The sequence below is a fragment of the Nomascus leucogenys genome, chromosome 1a (genome assembly GCF_006542625.1).
Source record: "Nomascus leucogenys isolate Asia chromosome 1a, Asia_NLE_v1, whole genome shotgun sequence".
Lineage (NCBI taxonomy): Eukaryota > Metazoa > Chordata > Mammalia > Primates > Hylobatidae > Nomascus > Nomascus leucogenys.
Window position 1 is genome coordinate 92,340,821 of NC_044381.1, and position 16,188 is coordinate 92,357,008.

A 16,188-nucleotide genomic window follows, 5' to 3' on the forward strand; every position below is an offset into this window, starting at 1 on the left:
AAGGGACCCCAGCAGGTTGCCGCTGCTGGCTCAGGCAGCCTGCTTTTATTCCCTTATCTGGCCTCACCCACATCCTGCTGATTGGTCCATTTTACAGAGAGCTGATTGGTCCGTTTTGACAGGGTGCTGATTGGTGCATTTACAATTCCTGAGCTAGACACAGAGTGCTGATTGGTGCATTTACAATCCTCTAGCTAGACATAAAAGTTATCCAAGTCCTCACCAGATTAATTAGACACAGAGCACTGATTGGTGCGTTTACAAACCTTGAGCTAGATATGGGGTGCTGATTGGTGCATTTACAAACCTTGAGCTAGACATAGAGTGCTGATTGGTGTATTTACAATCCTTTAGCCAGACATAAAAGTTCTCCAAGTCCTCACCCGACTCAGGAGCCCAGCTGGCTTCGCCTAGTGGATCCCGTGCCAGGGCCGCGGGCGGAGCTGCCCACCAGTCCCGCGCCATTCACCTGCACTCCTCAGCCCTTGGGTGGTCGATGGGACCAGACGCCACAGAGCAGGGGGCAGTGCCTATCAGGAAGGCTCGGGCCACATGGGAGCCCACCGTTGGGGGGGGCTTAGGCATGGCGGGCTGCAGGTCCCGGAGCCCTGCCCCGCAGGGAGGTGGCTGAGGCCCGGTGAGAATTTGAGCACTGCATGGATGGGCTGGCAGTGCTGGGGGAACCCAGGGCCATCTCCACAGCTGCTGGCCCAGGTGCTAAGCCCCTCACTGCCCAGGGCCAGCAGTGCTGGCCTGCTGGCTGCTCCGAGTGTGGGGCCTGCCGAGCCCACGGCCACCTGGAACTCGCGCTGGCCTGCGAGCTCCACACGCAGCCCCAGTTCTTGCTCGTGCCTCTCCCTCCACACCTCCCCGCAAGCAGAGGGAGCCGGCTCCAGCCTCTGCCAGCCCAGAGAGGGGCTCCCACAGTGCAGAGGCAGGCTGAAGGGCTCCTCAAGCATGGCCAGAGCAGACGCTGAGGCCAAGGAGGCACTGAGAGCAAGCGAGGGCCACCAGCACGTTGTCACCTCTCACTGCCTCTGTCTACTTTTTGAAAAATTTCTGATTACACATAGACACACAGATCCGGCAAATGTGAAGGTCTAAGATTCTCTTTTACAAAAATTTCCTCCTCTCCCTATTGTATGGTTCTTCCATGTAGGCAGGATTTTCAGTGACTTGGCATTCTGAATGTTACTGTGTATGATTATAAAGAGAGGCTAGACAGGCTCTTGGCTGCTGCTGCTTTCCTCAGTTTACCTCAGTTTGGTGCTCACTAGCACCACCTCCAGAGTGTAGAAAGGGGAGGAGACTGTTTTGAGAATTTAAATATTTCTGACAGGAAAAAATTTATGAATGTATCTGTGTTTCTTTCCTCCTTACCTTCCTCTACCTTTCCTTTTCCTTCTCTTTGCCCCCTGCCCTTTTCCCCTCCCCCTTCTTCTTCCCTCCTCTTCCTCTTCCCCTCCCTCTTTCCCTCCCTTCCTTCCCTCCTTTCTCTATAATACCATTTCAAGGACTAATTTACAGTAGGTTTAATTTCAGTAGCACTACTACTGGCTGTGTTGGTTACTATTTTTAATCATGACTTTTAAGGACATTCAGATCAGCAGCAGCATAATCATCTTTCAACACATACTTATCGAAGACATACTCTATATGCAAGACATTGTCTCTCAACATTATTATTGCACTAATAAAAACAAAGCCTTGTTTAGCATGTACATTTAAGATACTGTTAATCACTTATTTCGAGGGGACTACACTTTGACTCATTGTTAAAGGGCTATTTTAATTTTTAATAAAAGATTATTTGTACATGATGTCACCATAGTGAGCTGATTGAACTTTTGGTTGTGATTAAGTGTTCAATAAAACTATGTGGCTTAAACATGGTAAATGGATCTATGTATTAGGTTGGTGCAAAAGTAACTGCAGTTTTTGCCATTACTTGCAATTGCAAAAACCGCAATTACTTTTGCACCAACCTAAATATATACGTATAATTATTTTCCACTCTCTGGGGTACTTTTACTAATAGACTAAGCCCCATAAAATAGTAACTTTATCTAACTTTGATAGTTTATAGTAAATTTGCAAAACAGAAAAGTAAAAGCAGAAACACTATCACTCAGAGGAAACTACTGTTAATAATTACGGTTTCTTTTCTTCTAAGTTCAGCTTTCTTCATTTTCCTCCATTTTATGCCTCTTTGCCATATCTTTAATGTCACCTGGCTTTACTGAAAATCTTCATACCCATACCTTTATGTGCCCCATAGTTAAATCCCACTCCCAGGAAAGGTTATTAATGGTACTAAACCACAGGTTGCTAATTGCCACAAACCAAACGAGAATCATAAGGGGCCTACAAAGAGTTCATTTTTAAAATAAGATGCCAATGCTTTCAAAAACTGGAAGATTTCACATTTAAAAACCTGGATATTTGGCTTCTTTCTGAAAGGAAGATCTGGCAACTTTGGGGCCACATTCCAATCTAGTAACAAATGTTTTCATGAATAATGAATATCCCCTATGTGCTGGGTGGGTGCTTTCCAGTTTTCCACAGGACCCACCGTTCCCTGTTACTATTCAGCAGTGAGATCCAGTTTCCACTAATCATCGTGCTTGCACTGCTTTCTTTCACCTAGTCATCTTTGCTCATTTGCATAATTTTCTTTGATCCTGCAAGTATTTGAGTTTTTGTGACCCTTACTTTAAATCCATTTACAATAGTCTAACCATTTCAGAAAACGAATAAAAAACAACCAAACTATACCACTCTTCTTACATATATGAATTTTATGAGATGAGATATGACTAATCCAAATGAATGATTCTGAGAAGAAATCAAATAGAAGAAAATGAGAGAGAAAGACAGAAGGCATTTGAAGGACCATCCTGGGACACTTAATAAAACGCCAACTTTATCTAACGCTAGTAAAGCTCAAATACTACCTCTAAGAAGTTTGGAAGTGTTGAGTAATTGGTGAAGTTATAGCTAGAGGGAGCTGTATATAAAATTCACTCCCCTAACAATGGGGCGTGTGTGTGTGTGTGTGTGTTTGGAAAGTGACTCAGTTCTACATCCATGGGAACATGGCCATGTTGCCCCATTGCCCCTGGTGGCTCGTTGAAGTCCACACTGTCTTTGTGAAGATGCTGTTGAGAATCACTGCCATTTTCAGAAGTGAAGCTGAAGAGTTAGTGATCTTTTGTTGCCTGATAACTCAAAAGGACACCTTGAGGAGAAACCTTTTGAGATGAATATCTCAGCCCAAACAAAACCAAATAAAATGCAGAGAGAAGACAGGTATATTTAAGAAAGGGCTCACGTAAAGCGTCCTGTGACAGGCAGGCAACAGGATATCTGCCTTGGTCAAGGATCCTGTTGAGCTCTCAGTTCAGGGAGAAATGCTCAGTCATGTAGTACACATTTTGTGTATTTCAACCAATTATTCAGTGGATTATAGGTTCTGATACTAAAGTTATTTGTGGAGGCTTTGTGATGGGGGCACATTGAGAAAATTGCTGGCTTTCATTGCCCCATTTCAATTAAGTAGTCTCTTTACATCAGCTTCCAAATCATGTGCTTTCCTCCATCTGAGAACTCTCAACAGTTGGGATTAATGTTACTATTAATGTTACTTTAATGATTTGTTCAAAATCCGGAAATTCAGTGCTGACTTTCAATTAAGATAACTGAAACTTTTCAGTTTTGTATGTACTTATATTATGATACAATCTTTTGTTTTTCCATGAGCAACTTGCAAGCTCATGCAATAAATTTTTAAAATGTGCCTAATTATTTTATGTTTATGTTACATATTTTAAACATTTGTTTTCTACATAGAAATGTTACTGGGCCCAGTGTGTTGGCTCAGGCCTGTAATCCCAACACTCTGAAAGGCGGGGGTGGGCAGATCACTTGAGGTCAGGAGTTTGAGACCAGCCTGACCAACATGGCCAAACCCCATCTCTACTGAAAAAACACAAAAATTAGCCAGGTGTGGTGGTGCACACCTAGAGTCCCAGCTGCCTGGGAGGCTGAAGTGGGAGAATTGCTTGAATCTGGGAGGCGGAGGTTGCAGTGAGCCGAGATTGCACCACTGCACTCCAGCCTGGGTGACAGAGTAAGACCCTGTCTTTAAAAAAAAAGAGAGAAATGTTACCGATATTTGTCATCCCGTTACATAAGCAGACTTGGTTAGAATAACTAATTTGTAATGCCTCAAAGGCAAATTTTTATGACAGGACTAGCACCTAATAAAGGAGTAGGAGCCTATCAGAGGCCTGAGCACTTTTTTTTAAAATGAAGAATAATAAAGTTTTATTTGTAGTGATAGAAATCTGGAGAAAATTTCTTACATTGAGTATACTCATTAATATCTTAACTACTGAGATAAATATTTAAAATAAAAAACAATTTTAAGCAAATATTCATGTCTTTTTTTTTTTTTTTTGAGAAATAAACCCACCCACATGTATGATTTCTCCTGATTATTTCAGTTGGTTCTTAAGTAATCATGGAAAGATGGTATCATTAGTCTGCATTATTTCAAAGTGAAATTTTCCCTTTTACTGAAAAATTCTTTGTTTAAGCTCAGGGCAGCTTGCAATTGATTTTCAGGAACTTACTCTGTTAGAACTTCTGTAGTATATTTTGAATAATATCGTGAGAAAAGTCTTTTTTTGACATATAATTTTCTTCCCCAATTTTATGGTGTCTATTCCCATTATGTGAAGACATGTGGCCTTTCTTGACTACTATTTCTTAGACATTACATTACACATTATACTGTATAATCTTCACAAAGACATTGCAAGTTAAACATTACTGTGTTTGCTTTTCAGATAAAGACATTGTAGCTCATGAAATAAAGTGAGTTGCCAATGATGGCACAGATTTTAATTGATAAGAATGGATTGAAGGCAAGGCATGCATGACTTCAGTGCCCATGTCATTTTGGTTTGCAAGAAAAAAGTCCTAAAGAATGTCTCTTACTCCTGTGCTACTTAATTTCTGAGGCTAGTAGCACCATGTCTTTTTTTTTTAATTTTATTTATTTATTTATTTTTGTTTTTTATTATAATTTAAGTTTTAGGGTACATGTGTACAACGTGCCGGTTACATATGTATACATGTGCCATGTTGGTGTGCTGTACCCATTAACTCGTCATTTACATTAGGTATATCTCCTAATGCTATCCCTCCCCTCTCCCCCACCCCACAACAGGCCCTGGTGTGTGATGTTCCCCTCCTGTATCCAAGTGTTCTCATTGTTCAATTACCACCTATGAGTGAGAGCATGCGGTGTTTGGTTTTTTGTCCTTGTGATAGTTTGCTGAGAATGATGGTTTCCAGCTTCATCCATGTCCCTACAAAGGACATGAACTCATCCTTTTTTATGGCTGCATTGTATTCCATGGTGTATATGTGCCACATTTTCTTAATCCAGTCTATCATTGTTGGACATTTGGGTTGGTTCCAAGTCTTTGCTATTGTGAATAGTGCCGCAGTAAACATACGTGTGCATGTGTCCTTATAGCAGCATGATTTATAATCCTTTGGGTATATACCCAGTAATGGGATTTCTGGGTCAAATGGTATTTCTAGTTCTAGATCCCTAAGGAATCGCCACACTGTCTTCCACAATGGTTGAACTAGTTTACAGTCCCACCAACAGTGTAAAAGTGTTCCTATTTCTCCACATCCTCTCCAGCATCTGTTGTTTCCTGACTTTTTAATGATGGCCATTCTAACTGGTGTGAGATGGTATCTCATTGTGGTTTTGATTTGCATTTCTCTGATGGCCAGTGCTGATGAGCATTTTTTCATGTGTCTTTTGGCTGCATAAATGGACTGAGCACTTTTTTAAACGCATGTAGGGTCCAGGGAAGACTTGGTTCCTGAGTGATGGAAGCCTAGAAACAGGCATTTCCTGTGTTGTCTCACTTTAAACATTTCTATGTGAAATATCATGACTCTTCAAATTAAATCTTACATGGTAATCCATGCCACATAAAAACATTTAGGCTCCTTATATATGTAGTCTCATGCCATAGAGCCACCCTACCAGCAGGGCCAAACCTATTAGAGATGGGAAGTACAGTAGTCAATGAAAAAGGAAAGAATGATTGTAATTACAGTAGTTAGGTCTGTGTTACAAGGCTTGGTAGAGACCCCAAGATACCATCTATTTTGGCAGCTTCTTAACCCAGACTTGGGACAGGATCTGAGAACATGGTTCAGGAAGCACAGTCTGTGCAATATGTTGTGTGTTGATTTGTATATGTTTTCTCCTCTGTAAGAGCCTGTAGCTGCCATCAGGTTTTCAAGGGTGCGACACACGGAAAAAGTCAATCACTGAATGGAATCACATTCCATCCCCAACCAGCAGCCGGCAAATTATACACTGAGCAAAGCACTGCTTTGGGATTCCGAGGGGACCATAAAGGACATAGAAACCCTGGCTGCATTCTAACGGACTCAGTCGTCTGGTTAAGACCCTTGTGGGATAACTTGAGAAGGGACGAAGACTTCTCCCAGCTATTCCAATTCCAGCTCTCTTTTAGAGGCGTGTGACCAAGCCAAGCATTTTCTCCAAATACTTCTCAGGCCCTACTATTGCAAAAAGTAGCGAAAGGATGGCATTTGATAGCACTATTTGCTCAATCATTTATTGGGAACAAAATGCCTTTAAGCATCAAGGCACTTCTCATGCTCAATTTGGATCCAATAAATTATTTTTTCATTTTTTCAGAAAGTAATTTTTATATTAAAAAGTTTACTGAAGAAAGTCCAGCAAATAGTTAGCCTCCACACCCTATATGCAAAAGAAATGGTCTTGCCATGTAGAAATAAACAATCTTAATATTTTGATTTGTAGCAGTTCATTCAGATTTGGTCATGTGAATAGCAGCAAACATAGCACATGGATATATATTATCTCTATATCTTTATAGGTAAAGATATATAGCTATGGTTGTATGATCTCAACACATGCTGCTTTATAAACTGCCAGTTATTGTTGAACATATTGTAAAGTATTTTCTAAGCCATTGAATATTTTTCAAGATCCTTGTTCAGTATCTTGAGATTATCCCATACTTTATTTTTAAAGCTTATTAAAAATGCAGTAAATATCCTTTTTGGCAATATGTTTGTTTACATACTTGGTTATTTTTTCTTAAGGTTTTCTATAAGTTAGCATGGGCCTAAAGTAGACAAATTTCTAAGCCTTTGGATATGTAGTTGCTAAATTGTTTTCTAGAAATTGTAATAATTTAGGCTCCTGGCAACCATACATGTGCTTTTGGAATCTGGATGAAAGGTGAAATACCAGTATGTGTCTTAAAAAAACAGATAAGTGAGAGAAGTAGTATATAGTTTCTTAAGGCTGACGAACTTGTATTCTCAGTTGTATTGTTTAAAAAGAGGAACCATTTTACTTAGTGATCTCTGTTTCACAAAGGAATGTGGATAAAGTATAATGGTGTGTTCATTGGTGTCAAGTAAAGCATGTGCTATGTTTGCTAGTATTCACATGACCATAACTTAAATTATTCATACATAAAGATCTTTAAACTTGTCACAGCATGCTTTCTCCCTTCCAAATGTGTTATATCAAGCTGGAAAGTCTTCAGAAGCTTTCTTCCACTTAGTTGTGCTTTCAGAAGTGTTTGAAATCACACTTAAAGAAAATTAAAAGAAAAAATGAATTTTCCCTCTAGAAAGGTCATTTGAATTTGAATTCCAAAGCAATTTAGTTTGGGACTTATAGCAATTAACAGCAAATCTATCTACTCCAAATTGGAATAGGTGTTTATAAGCCTGAAAATAGGGGTTTTATTGGATATTTCATTAAGGAATTAAGTTTTCATAACAATTATTATGAAATTTATATGGGTGATTATAAATTAAATAAAATTTTATCAGTGACTTAATTGTCATATAAATATAATAGAGAAAAGGGAATCATGAGGATTTTGTTCCTACAGCAGCAATATTGCACATTAGTGATAAGGGCTTGAGTTATCTGGCCAAGGTTCAAATGCCATCTCCAACCATCCTTGGCCTTAGGTAAGTTACTTTTCCTCTCTCTGTTTTAATTTTTTTGTGAGACAATAAGACTTATGGGAGGACCAAGGATCCTGGTTTGCCCAGGAATGTCCTGTTTTTAGCACCTAAAGTCCAGCATCCAGGGAAAGCCCTCTCTAAAACAAGAAAACTCCCAGTTTTGAGGGATGGGTGTAGAAAGTTGGAGGGAAAATTTAAAAACTCATACGGTGCTCCCCTGCTGAAAACAATGCTGTTTTTAGCATCAGTCGTATCCAGCGTAGACTACTACCTTCCATAGTCACTGTTACCAGTTTTCCGCTTCATTGCTAATATTGGCAACCATGAATTAGATGATGTTGAAAACACTTGGACCTTGACTGAAATATAGTAAGCATTCAAACATATTCATGTTTATCATTATATTAGGTTCCATGATGTTCTATGATGGTGCTGTATATTGTTAAAAAAGCAGAAATAACGTGCATCCTTTCCTGTTATTGATATTATGAAAAACAGTACTATAGTTCTTTGGAGTGGTAGAAATTCCAGCAATTGCCCTTTGCATGGTCAGTGAAATGTCCTGCCGACAAAGGGTGCCCACAGTTCCCTCATTTTTCCTTTCTGCAGAGATGCTCTGACTCTTTCAAATATTTATCTGCGGACTTTCCTCTCAATGTGTGCTCACGACTCCTGTTACTGTTAATGGAAGTTACACGTGTGCTCACCAGAATGAGAAAGCCTTTATCCCATGTCGGGCAAAGACCTGTGATCCTGAATCTCTTTCTAAACTTCGGACCTGAAGAGAGCAGTGCAGGGAATTGCTGCTTTCTCACTGTATTAGCTTCTTCAATTTCCTTTTAATTGGAGCCTGCAACCCAGATTCTTGTAACTTCAGGGGGATGAACAATACAGATTAAGATCTGGATGCTTTCCAGGAAGTTCTCAGCTCAAAGAACATTACACACACACACACGCAGAGTTGTGGCTAGTCACAAATCCCATGCAGTTGCCTAATAAGTCCATATTTGCTTCTGAGTTTTTGCATTTGCAAACTGCACTGCTGAGAAAGTAAGGAAAGTGTTCACCCATCTCTGGGTGTGAACCAATTGATTTAATGTACAGGACAAATACTAGAATAGTCCAAATTGTAAACCAGTGGCACAGAACCTTCAAGTACAATATTTTACCCTTGTTCAGGACATTCATTTATCCTCAAGAATTCTTTTTAATGTATAAGACTTCAATTTATGTTTAAGAACTAGTAAACTATAGCAGTTTGACAGCCATTCACACTTAATTCTGTGCATTAAACCAACAGCATTCTTTTCCACAAACATCCATTGTTAGGACAATGCTCTCAGACAGAATTTATGAGAAATGGAATTATGTTACCAAGGAGATAGCATTTACTATAATGAAGAGTAGATCCTAGAAAATGGCCCCTTTTACAGCAGCTCAGAGCAGAGCCACAAAAGCAATTGATTGGTCTTGGCATTTAGTCTTATATCAGCTGTGTCATCCATAGCTTCAGGAGTGAGAACACTAATCTAAAGTGACATTTCTGTTCTGGCGGGCTTTTCTGCCCTGATGAAAGCAATTACTTCATTCCTAAATGATAATTTGCAGGAGTTTCAACCACTTTAATTGATAATTTTTTTTTGTTCTGAGTTCAATTGTGAAGTGATTAGCTGATTTGGTAAATAGAAATTTAAGGTGTGAAATATACAAGTTGCTTCAAGGTAAAGTGCAATTTATTGGGTGGAAAGAAATTACTTGATAAAACTGCAGTTTTTTTCCATTATTATGGAACTGCCAGTTGTATAGCTTAAAGTTCTGGGGGAAAATGAAGAACAAAACACTTTGATTCATGAGGTTTTTGGCAGACACCAAAGCATACAATGAATAGTTTGGTCTTGCTGTGGTTTATTCAAGGGTTATTTGAATCAAGGTGAACATCAGTTGAAAAGGACTGTGCAGACCTCTCAGCGTTCTTTATTACTATTCTAATGACTCATTCTGGAATTAAATCCTCTTATTTAAAGTGTTAAGAATGAAAATGCTCATTGGCTAAAACCAATTAATTTAATTATTAAGTTCAAACATACACAAGGCATTTTCTGAAGATGAGGGAAGGCATTCAGTTGAATGGCTTTAATTACTCTTTTGATCTATTTTACCACAAGTCAAATGGGTCAGGATTATCCCATCAGCATATATCTTAGTTTAAAAACTAAGTATACATCTTGATTTTGATACTTTATCAAATGTTAGCAGTTGCAGATGTTTTTTGACATATTTTTAAGCAATCAAGTTCATATTTTCCTACATGTGGAAAATAATGGTCATTTCACATGTTAAATGAGAAAAATAAAGCAAGAACGAAGGTCAAACTGATTTAGCACATCAAACAGTCTTTGTCAGCCAAGCTTAATATATCCTGAGTTTGTGGAACAAATGAAATTTTGCTGCTATGTTACACTTTGCTTTCAAACAACCATTACAACTGGTTTTATATATGTGTGAGCATCAGACCATCAAAGAGTGCATCTTTACTGACGTGTTTCTGCAGTGATGATCTACAGCAGCAATCTGCCATTTATATAAGGGCAAAATGTGCATCTATATTTAGTTGTGAAATTGGCCTATTATACTCTTGATGTTTACAGAGGCTAACATAAATTAATGATGACAGCTATGAGCAGTGCATTAGTTAAGCAGCAGAGTTCTTACCTTGAACTTGAAGGTTCCAGTTTTAACTTCCAGCATATACTATCCAGCTTTCTTTACACCTTAAAGAAGATTTCTGAAATTATTATCTTTTTTCGAGAGCATTAAACTACTTCAGTTTGTGATCTTTGTTATGCATAATCCTACCAGATAACAGTTGTTTGTGCATTTCTCAATTACATTACCGTTACCTCATAAGAAAGCTGATACTTACAACCATGCCAAAAAAAATACTCTTGGAAGAATTTTTTTCCTTTGAAGAAAGCTGATTTGATTGACTTTGAGCTCTATGTAATGTCAATGTGGGGTAGGCTGTTTTACTAAAAGTAATGAAGGAAGGGCAAGCATTGCTTATAGAATCTTTACTGTACTTTTTCCCTGGGAAGGCTCCTCATTCGGCTCATGTTAGGGCAAGTGTAGTTACTGGAGTAACTATAGATTTCACCGTTAACTATGACCAGAGATCTGACAAGTATGCAGGTGTTCAAAGGTTCATGAGTTAAAATGCTGAAGCCTTTGATGAATTTTTGATGGCTGCATTTTTAATACAGGTCGACCTTCTTCCTTTGAGGCTGCATGCCAGATTAATTGATAAATAGTAGAAGTCTGTAGTGCTGGGTTCTCCTAAGCAAAACAAGTAGGAAAATCCATAAAAACCTGTCTGTCTGGCTCCTTAGAAGTACTTTAAAAAGGTAAAATTTAAAATGGTTTTGACTCTGCTTCTCCTTTACCCTATAGTTAGATAACCAAAACCTGCCATGCTCTTTTATAAAGACTAGATATTATATTCTAAAAGTTTACGTGAAGGTGTTATGTGTTCAAACTACAGCTTGGAGAAGGATTTTCACATAGAGATAGTGTGGATCTGTCAATAAGGTCAGTATCTGAACCTCCTTCATAAAAATAAATTATTTAAAAGTTGATTAAAATATGACTATGAAGAAATCACTGAAGAGGAAGAAACGTTTGGTTAAGTTGGCTTCTGTACTCTGTGCCTACCTATTTTTAATCCTTGTTATCCTCTGTGGATGTACAGCTATATTATTTCCATAATCACTATAACCATCACTGTGAAGTGGGAAACCGAAGTAATCAATTTTTCAAAGCTAAATTTGATCAACCACAAAGGATAACTTACCTTTTTTAATTAAATAAGTCATCAAGTCCAAAGCTATCTGTTTTTCCCACTGTGGACAAGTGGCCCAGTAAACAATTGACCCCTTATCCAGCTTCATGGTAGATTCACAAAGATTGAAAATTGAGTCAGTTTCATAATATTGGCTTTTTGATAGCAGTAGCACCCCTTTTTTCAAACTTTTTTGGGGATGTATTTTGCTGGCTTCTAGCTTGAAAAGAATTTCATGATTCCACCTTGCCCCCAAAAATAGAAGCTGAGGAGGCAGCTGCTGTCCAGCTTCCCCACTTCTGGGCACCACTGGTCCTGGATGAGCTCTCCATGGTCCTGGATCTGGGGCTTTGCCTGATTTTCAAGAGAACTTTTAGGTTTGTGATCTTTTGAAAGATCATCTTGTCTAGAAGTACACATAGACTCCTGATTAATAATTATCATTGCCATTTAAAAACCTTCAATAGACATTTTCACAATCTTCCTGGGTAATCTGTTCTTGTAACAGCTGTTTAGATACTCATTTTATAATATAAACAAAATTGCTTGTCCTGCAATTGAATGTCACATTTTATCTGTTATTGTACTAAAAAAATGGCTCCTTATGACCCTGCACAAAAAAATTTATAAATCTTTAAGTATCCACTAATTAAATATATTTTTATTTGAACAACTCATTAAGTACACTTATGGGTATACAATGAGTTAGACCATAGGCAAAATGAGGACTATATTAAAAGGAAAAATATGTTATGTCAGAACCAAGGAATAGGAATTGTATTAGTGAGAAGAGAGTGCACATTATTAATGAGCATTGCAGGCATTAGAAGGAAAGAAAAATCAATGTGAAGTGAGCTTAGGTTTCATTTAACATGTCTTGTACAGCATTACTATGTGTCAGGCACCATTGTAAAGATGTTATTAAAAAAAAGACTCATTTGACTTAATTCTAATGACAACCTTATAAAGTAGAGTATTATCCCATTTCACAGATGAGAAAAAGTGAGGCAATAGAAGGCACCTCAAATGTACATAATTAGTAAATAACAAAACCAGGATTTATACCCAGGCTGGCTAGCTTCACAATCCATTCTCTTATAAGAAGAAATTATAGACATTAGGCTGGGCGTGGTGGCTCACGTCTGTAATCCTAGCAATTTGGGAGGCCAAGGTGGGCGGATCACTTGAGGTCAGGAGTTCGAGACCAGCCTGGCCAACATGAAAAATTAGCTGGGCACGGTGGTACATGCCTGTAGTCCCAGCTAGTTGGGAGACTGAGGTAGGAGAATCATTTGAACCTGGGAGGTGGAGGTTGCAGTGAGCCGAAATCGAACTACTGCACTCCAACCTGGGTGACAGAGTGGGACTCCATCTCAAAAAACCCCAAAATGATAGACATTAGATTATTAGCCTTTTGGTTGGTGTGATGGACTACATTTGAGAATCTGAAAATCATTTACTATTTCTCCTATCTATATATTTATATGCACACACACAATAATGCATATAATATCCAGATAAATACATACATACATACATATGTGTGTGTGTGTGTGTTTTCAAATTATTGACATTGTTGTTTTTGTTGGTGGTAATAATGATTTGTGAGGATAATGTAGTCATCAAAAAGAATTGAAATTTTCATTTGCTGAGGATTCATGAAGAATTTTTTTTCTGCTATTCATAATCGAAGTGCAAGAACATTAGAGCAATGGGAAGTTTAGGCCCAGGGAGTAACTATTTGGGTCTGAAGTTTAATAATATTTTAGATGGCAGAGATCGGCACTATAACCTTTTACTCATGTACAACTAATCTATCTTTAGTACTCTAGACATAAAACCACAATACTTTCGTTTAGAACAAAATGTACAAATACAAAGTTTATTTTGGGTTTTAATATAGTTCTTAATTCAATGTGAGGATTGCTTATCACTAGGCCCTACTTTACAAAAGCAAGTGAAAGATTAATGCACAATCTAGAGTGTCATTGTCTTAAGGTCTTTGTCTTCATCTGTTACACCAGCATCTCAACAACCTTTATAATCCTTTGACTGTACTTTATTGCAGTTGCCCACAAAACCAATTCCTACTTATTACAGACACAGTGATATTCTGAAAGTCTTCTAGACTATGGTCCCTGCATAATGATGTGATGTGTGAGTCATGGAAATCCTTTGTTATTAAGATTATTGCCAAGAAGTTTACTCTAACGGGGACACCGTGTGTGTTAGAGTTAAAAAAAGAAAAAGACAAGGTAGAGAAGAGAAAACAAGGAGGTAGGATTAAAAAAAAAAACCTAAAGTAAATTCTGACCAGTGCTATTTTAGAAAAGTAGTAAAACATCAGAACACATGTTAGGCAAGGCATCCAAAGGCATTAGTGTCGGCTTACTCCCCTTCCCTGAATGGATAGAGAAAAGACATCTCTCTAATATCTATCCTTTATAGCCTATTGAGTTGATCCCTGTGATCTTGGGCTTTGTCTCCCATATGAAGATGAATCTTTTCCTTAGATTATTGATAAGCCTATACATTAATATCAATTTCAGAATAATTGCTTAATCCTCTACTTTGCTTCAGTTGAATAAATTCCTGATATAAATATTACAGCATATTACATAGGTAACAAATAAATACATTCTTGATCATTCTGAGTGACATGAATAAAGGAAAATTACCTATAACATCATACGAAACTACTTTTGTAATTGTCTGTGCAAACTGTTACCCAGTTGTAAAACGAGTCCCTGATCCATGTTTGACCATGACGTGTTTTATTTGGCTTGCATGACTTTTTAAAGCTTTAATTTGTTAAAATACCAAAATTGGGAAATGGCATATAACAGTTCAGATGTTGTCCTCTAGAAGTGGTGACATCAGGCATGACTTTCCCTAAAGTGGCATTGGCTCAAACTGTGCTACCTCTTGGACAGAGTTGTCCTTCAATTCCTCCCAGTCCCCATCAGGCCTCTTCACTCACTGACATTCCCTGCCTGAACCCTGAAAGCCCTTGAGTTTGTAACCCCTGCTCTAGAGCCCCATCATAGTCACTTACTGGACCAAAAAAAATTGTAAGTTTAGCCCCTTCTGGAGTAGTATTTAACTGCAGGAACACAAAAAGAATAAAGCACTGAACCTGAACCGCTGCTCCTTCCCCTATGTACAAGTGTTAGGGAAAATATGTTCAGAGACATAATTTCTTTTGGCACAGCTAACTTAAATGTTGTTAGATAAATTACTTTTATTCTGTAAAGGGAGGAATTCGAACTATTCTTGTATCCTAAGGTGTTAACCTGGATCCTAGTTATACTTACACGTCGTCAGATTGTAAGACATCTCTCACTTATGTAGCTTTCAACCAGCTAAAATTGAGCACTTGTAGAATTGAATGGAGGCTGGCCCAGATATTGTGAAATAAGTGACAAAACATGTCTTTTCCTTGTAAATTAGTAATGTTTCTGCCTGACTTTATCACTTGAGATGTATCAAGGGACAAAGATTTTGTCACCTGAGACTGCTGTTACTCTGAAAATGATAGCATTAACTTGTCTAATTCTGAGAAAGACATTTGTTAGCTAATGTAGACTATTAATAGAGCAAACATAAAACTGGTTGGGTATTAGCCTAGCAAGTATCTGACCAGAGCATTATGGCATTACTTAGATTACATAGATATTCAGTAAGATATTTGAGGTGTGATTTCTGCAGTGAATACAGTGTTTACACCAGGAAACAATGTCAGGAATACTATAGTGTAATAGGGAATATTATTCACCATAGTATATTAAAAGAGAATGGAGCCTTGCTGCTGAGCCAATTTTGATCTCTTCCTTTGGCCTTCCTTCCTTCCTCATTTCTCTCTTTCTTATTATTTCGTAATGAAAAAAAGAATGCTAGACTCAAATATTTACAGTGCTTTCAGAATTCAATAAAATGCATACATAAAAATGATTTTAATAGTACCTTGATACTGAAAATATTATCTAGCTACTTATCATTGTGGTCTGATTTTTAAATTTATTTCTCATCAGACACAATACAGAGCAATTCAGAGCAGGTGGAATTCTCCTGTCAGATGCTCACACACAACTTCAATTGTGCCAGATTCTGCCCTCAGCAATGTGAGCAGACTTCAAACAGAAATGCACATGAATAGTGGAAGGAAAATGCTGGATCCCACCTGTTGCCTCTTCTGGGAAGTAATATGTCTATAATGTTTATAAATTTTAATAACCCATACAGAGCTTTATCTTTCAACATAAAATTTATATTATCCT

The 16,188-nt window shown here is 37.9% G+C and overlaps 1 protein-coding gene across 7 annotated transcripts in view; it reads left to right on the forward strand.

Annotated features, from left to right (window-relative positions):
* The window catches only part of NPAS3 (neuronal PAS domain protein 3), an 871,327-nt gene that overhangs the window by 265,060 nt on the left and 590,079 nt on the right, over positions 1-16,188 (forward strand). The gene's annotated exons all lie outside the window — the stretch shown is intronic.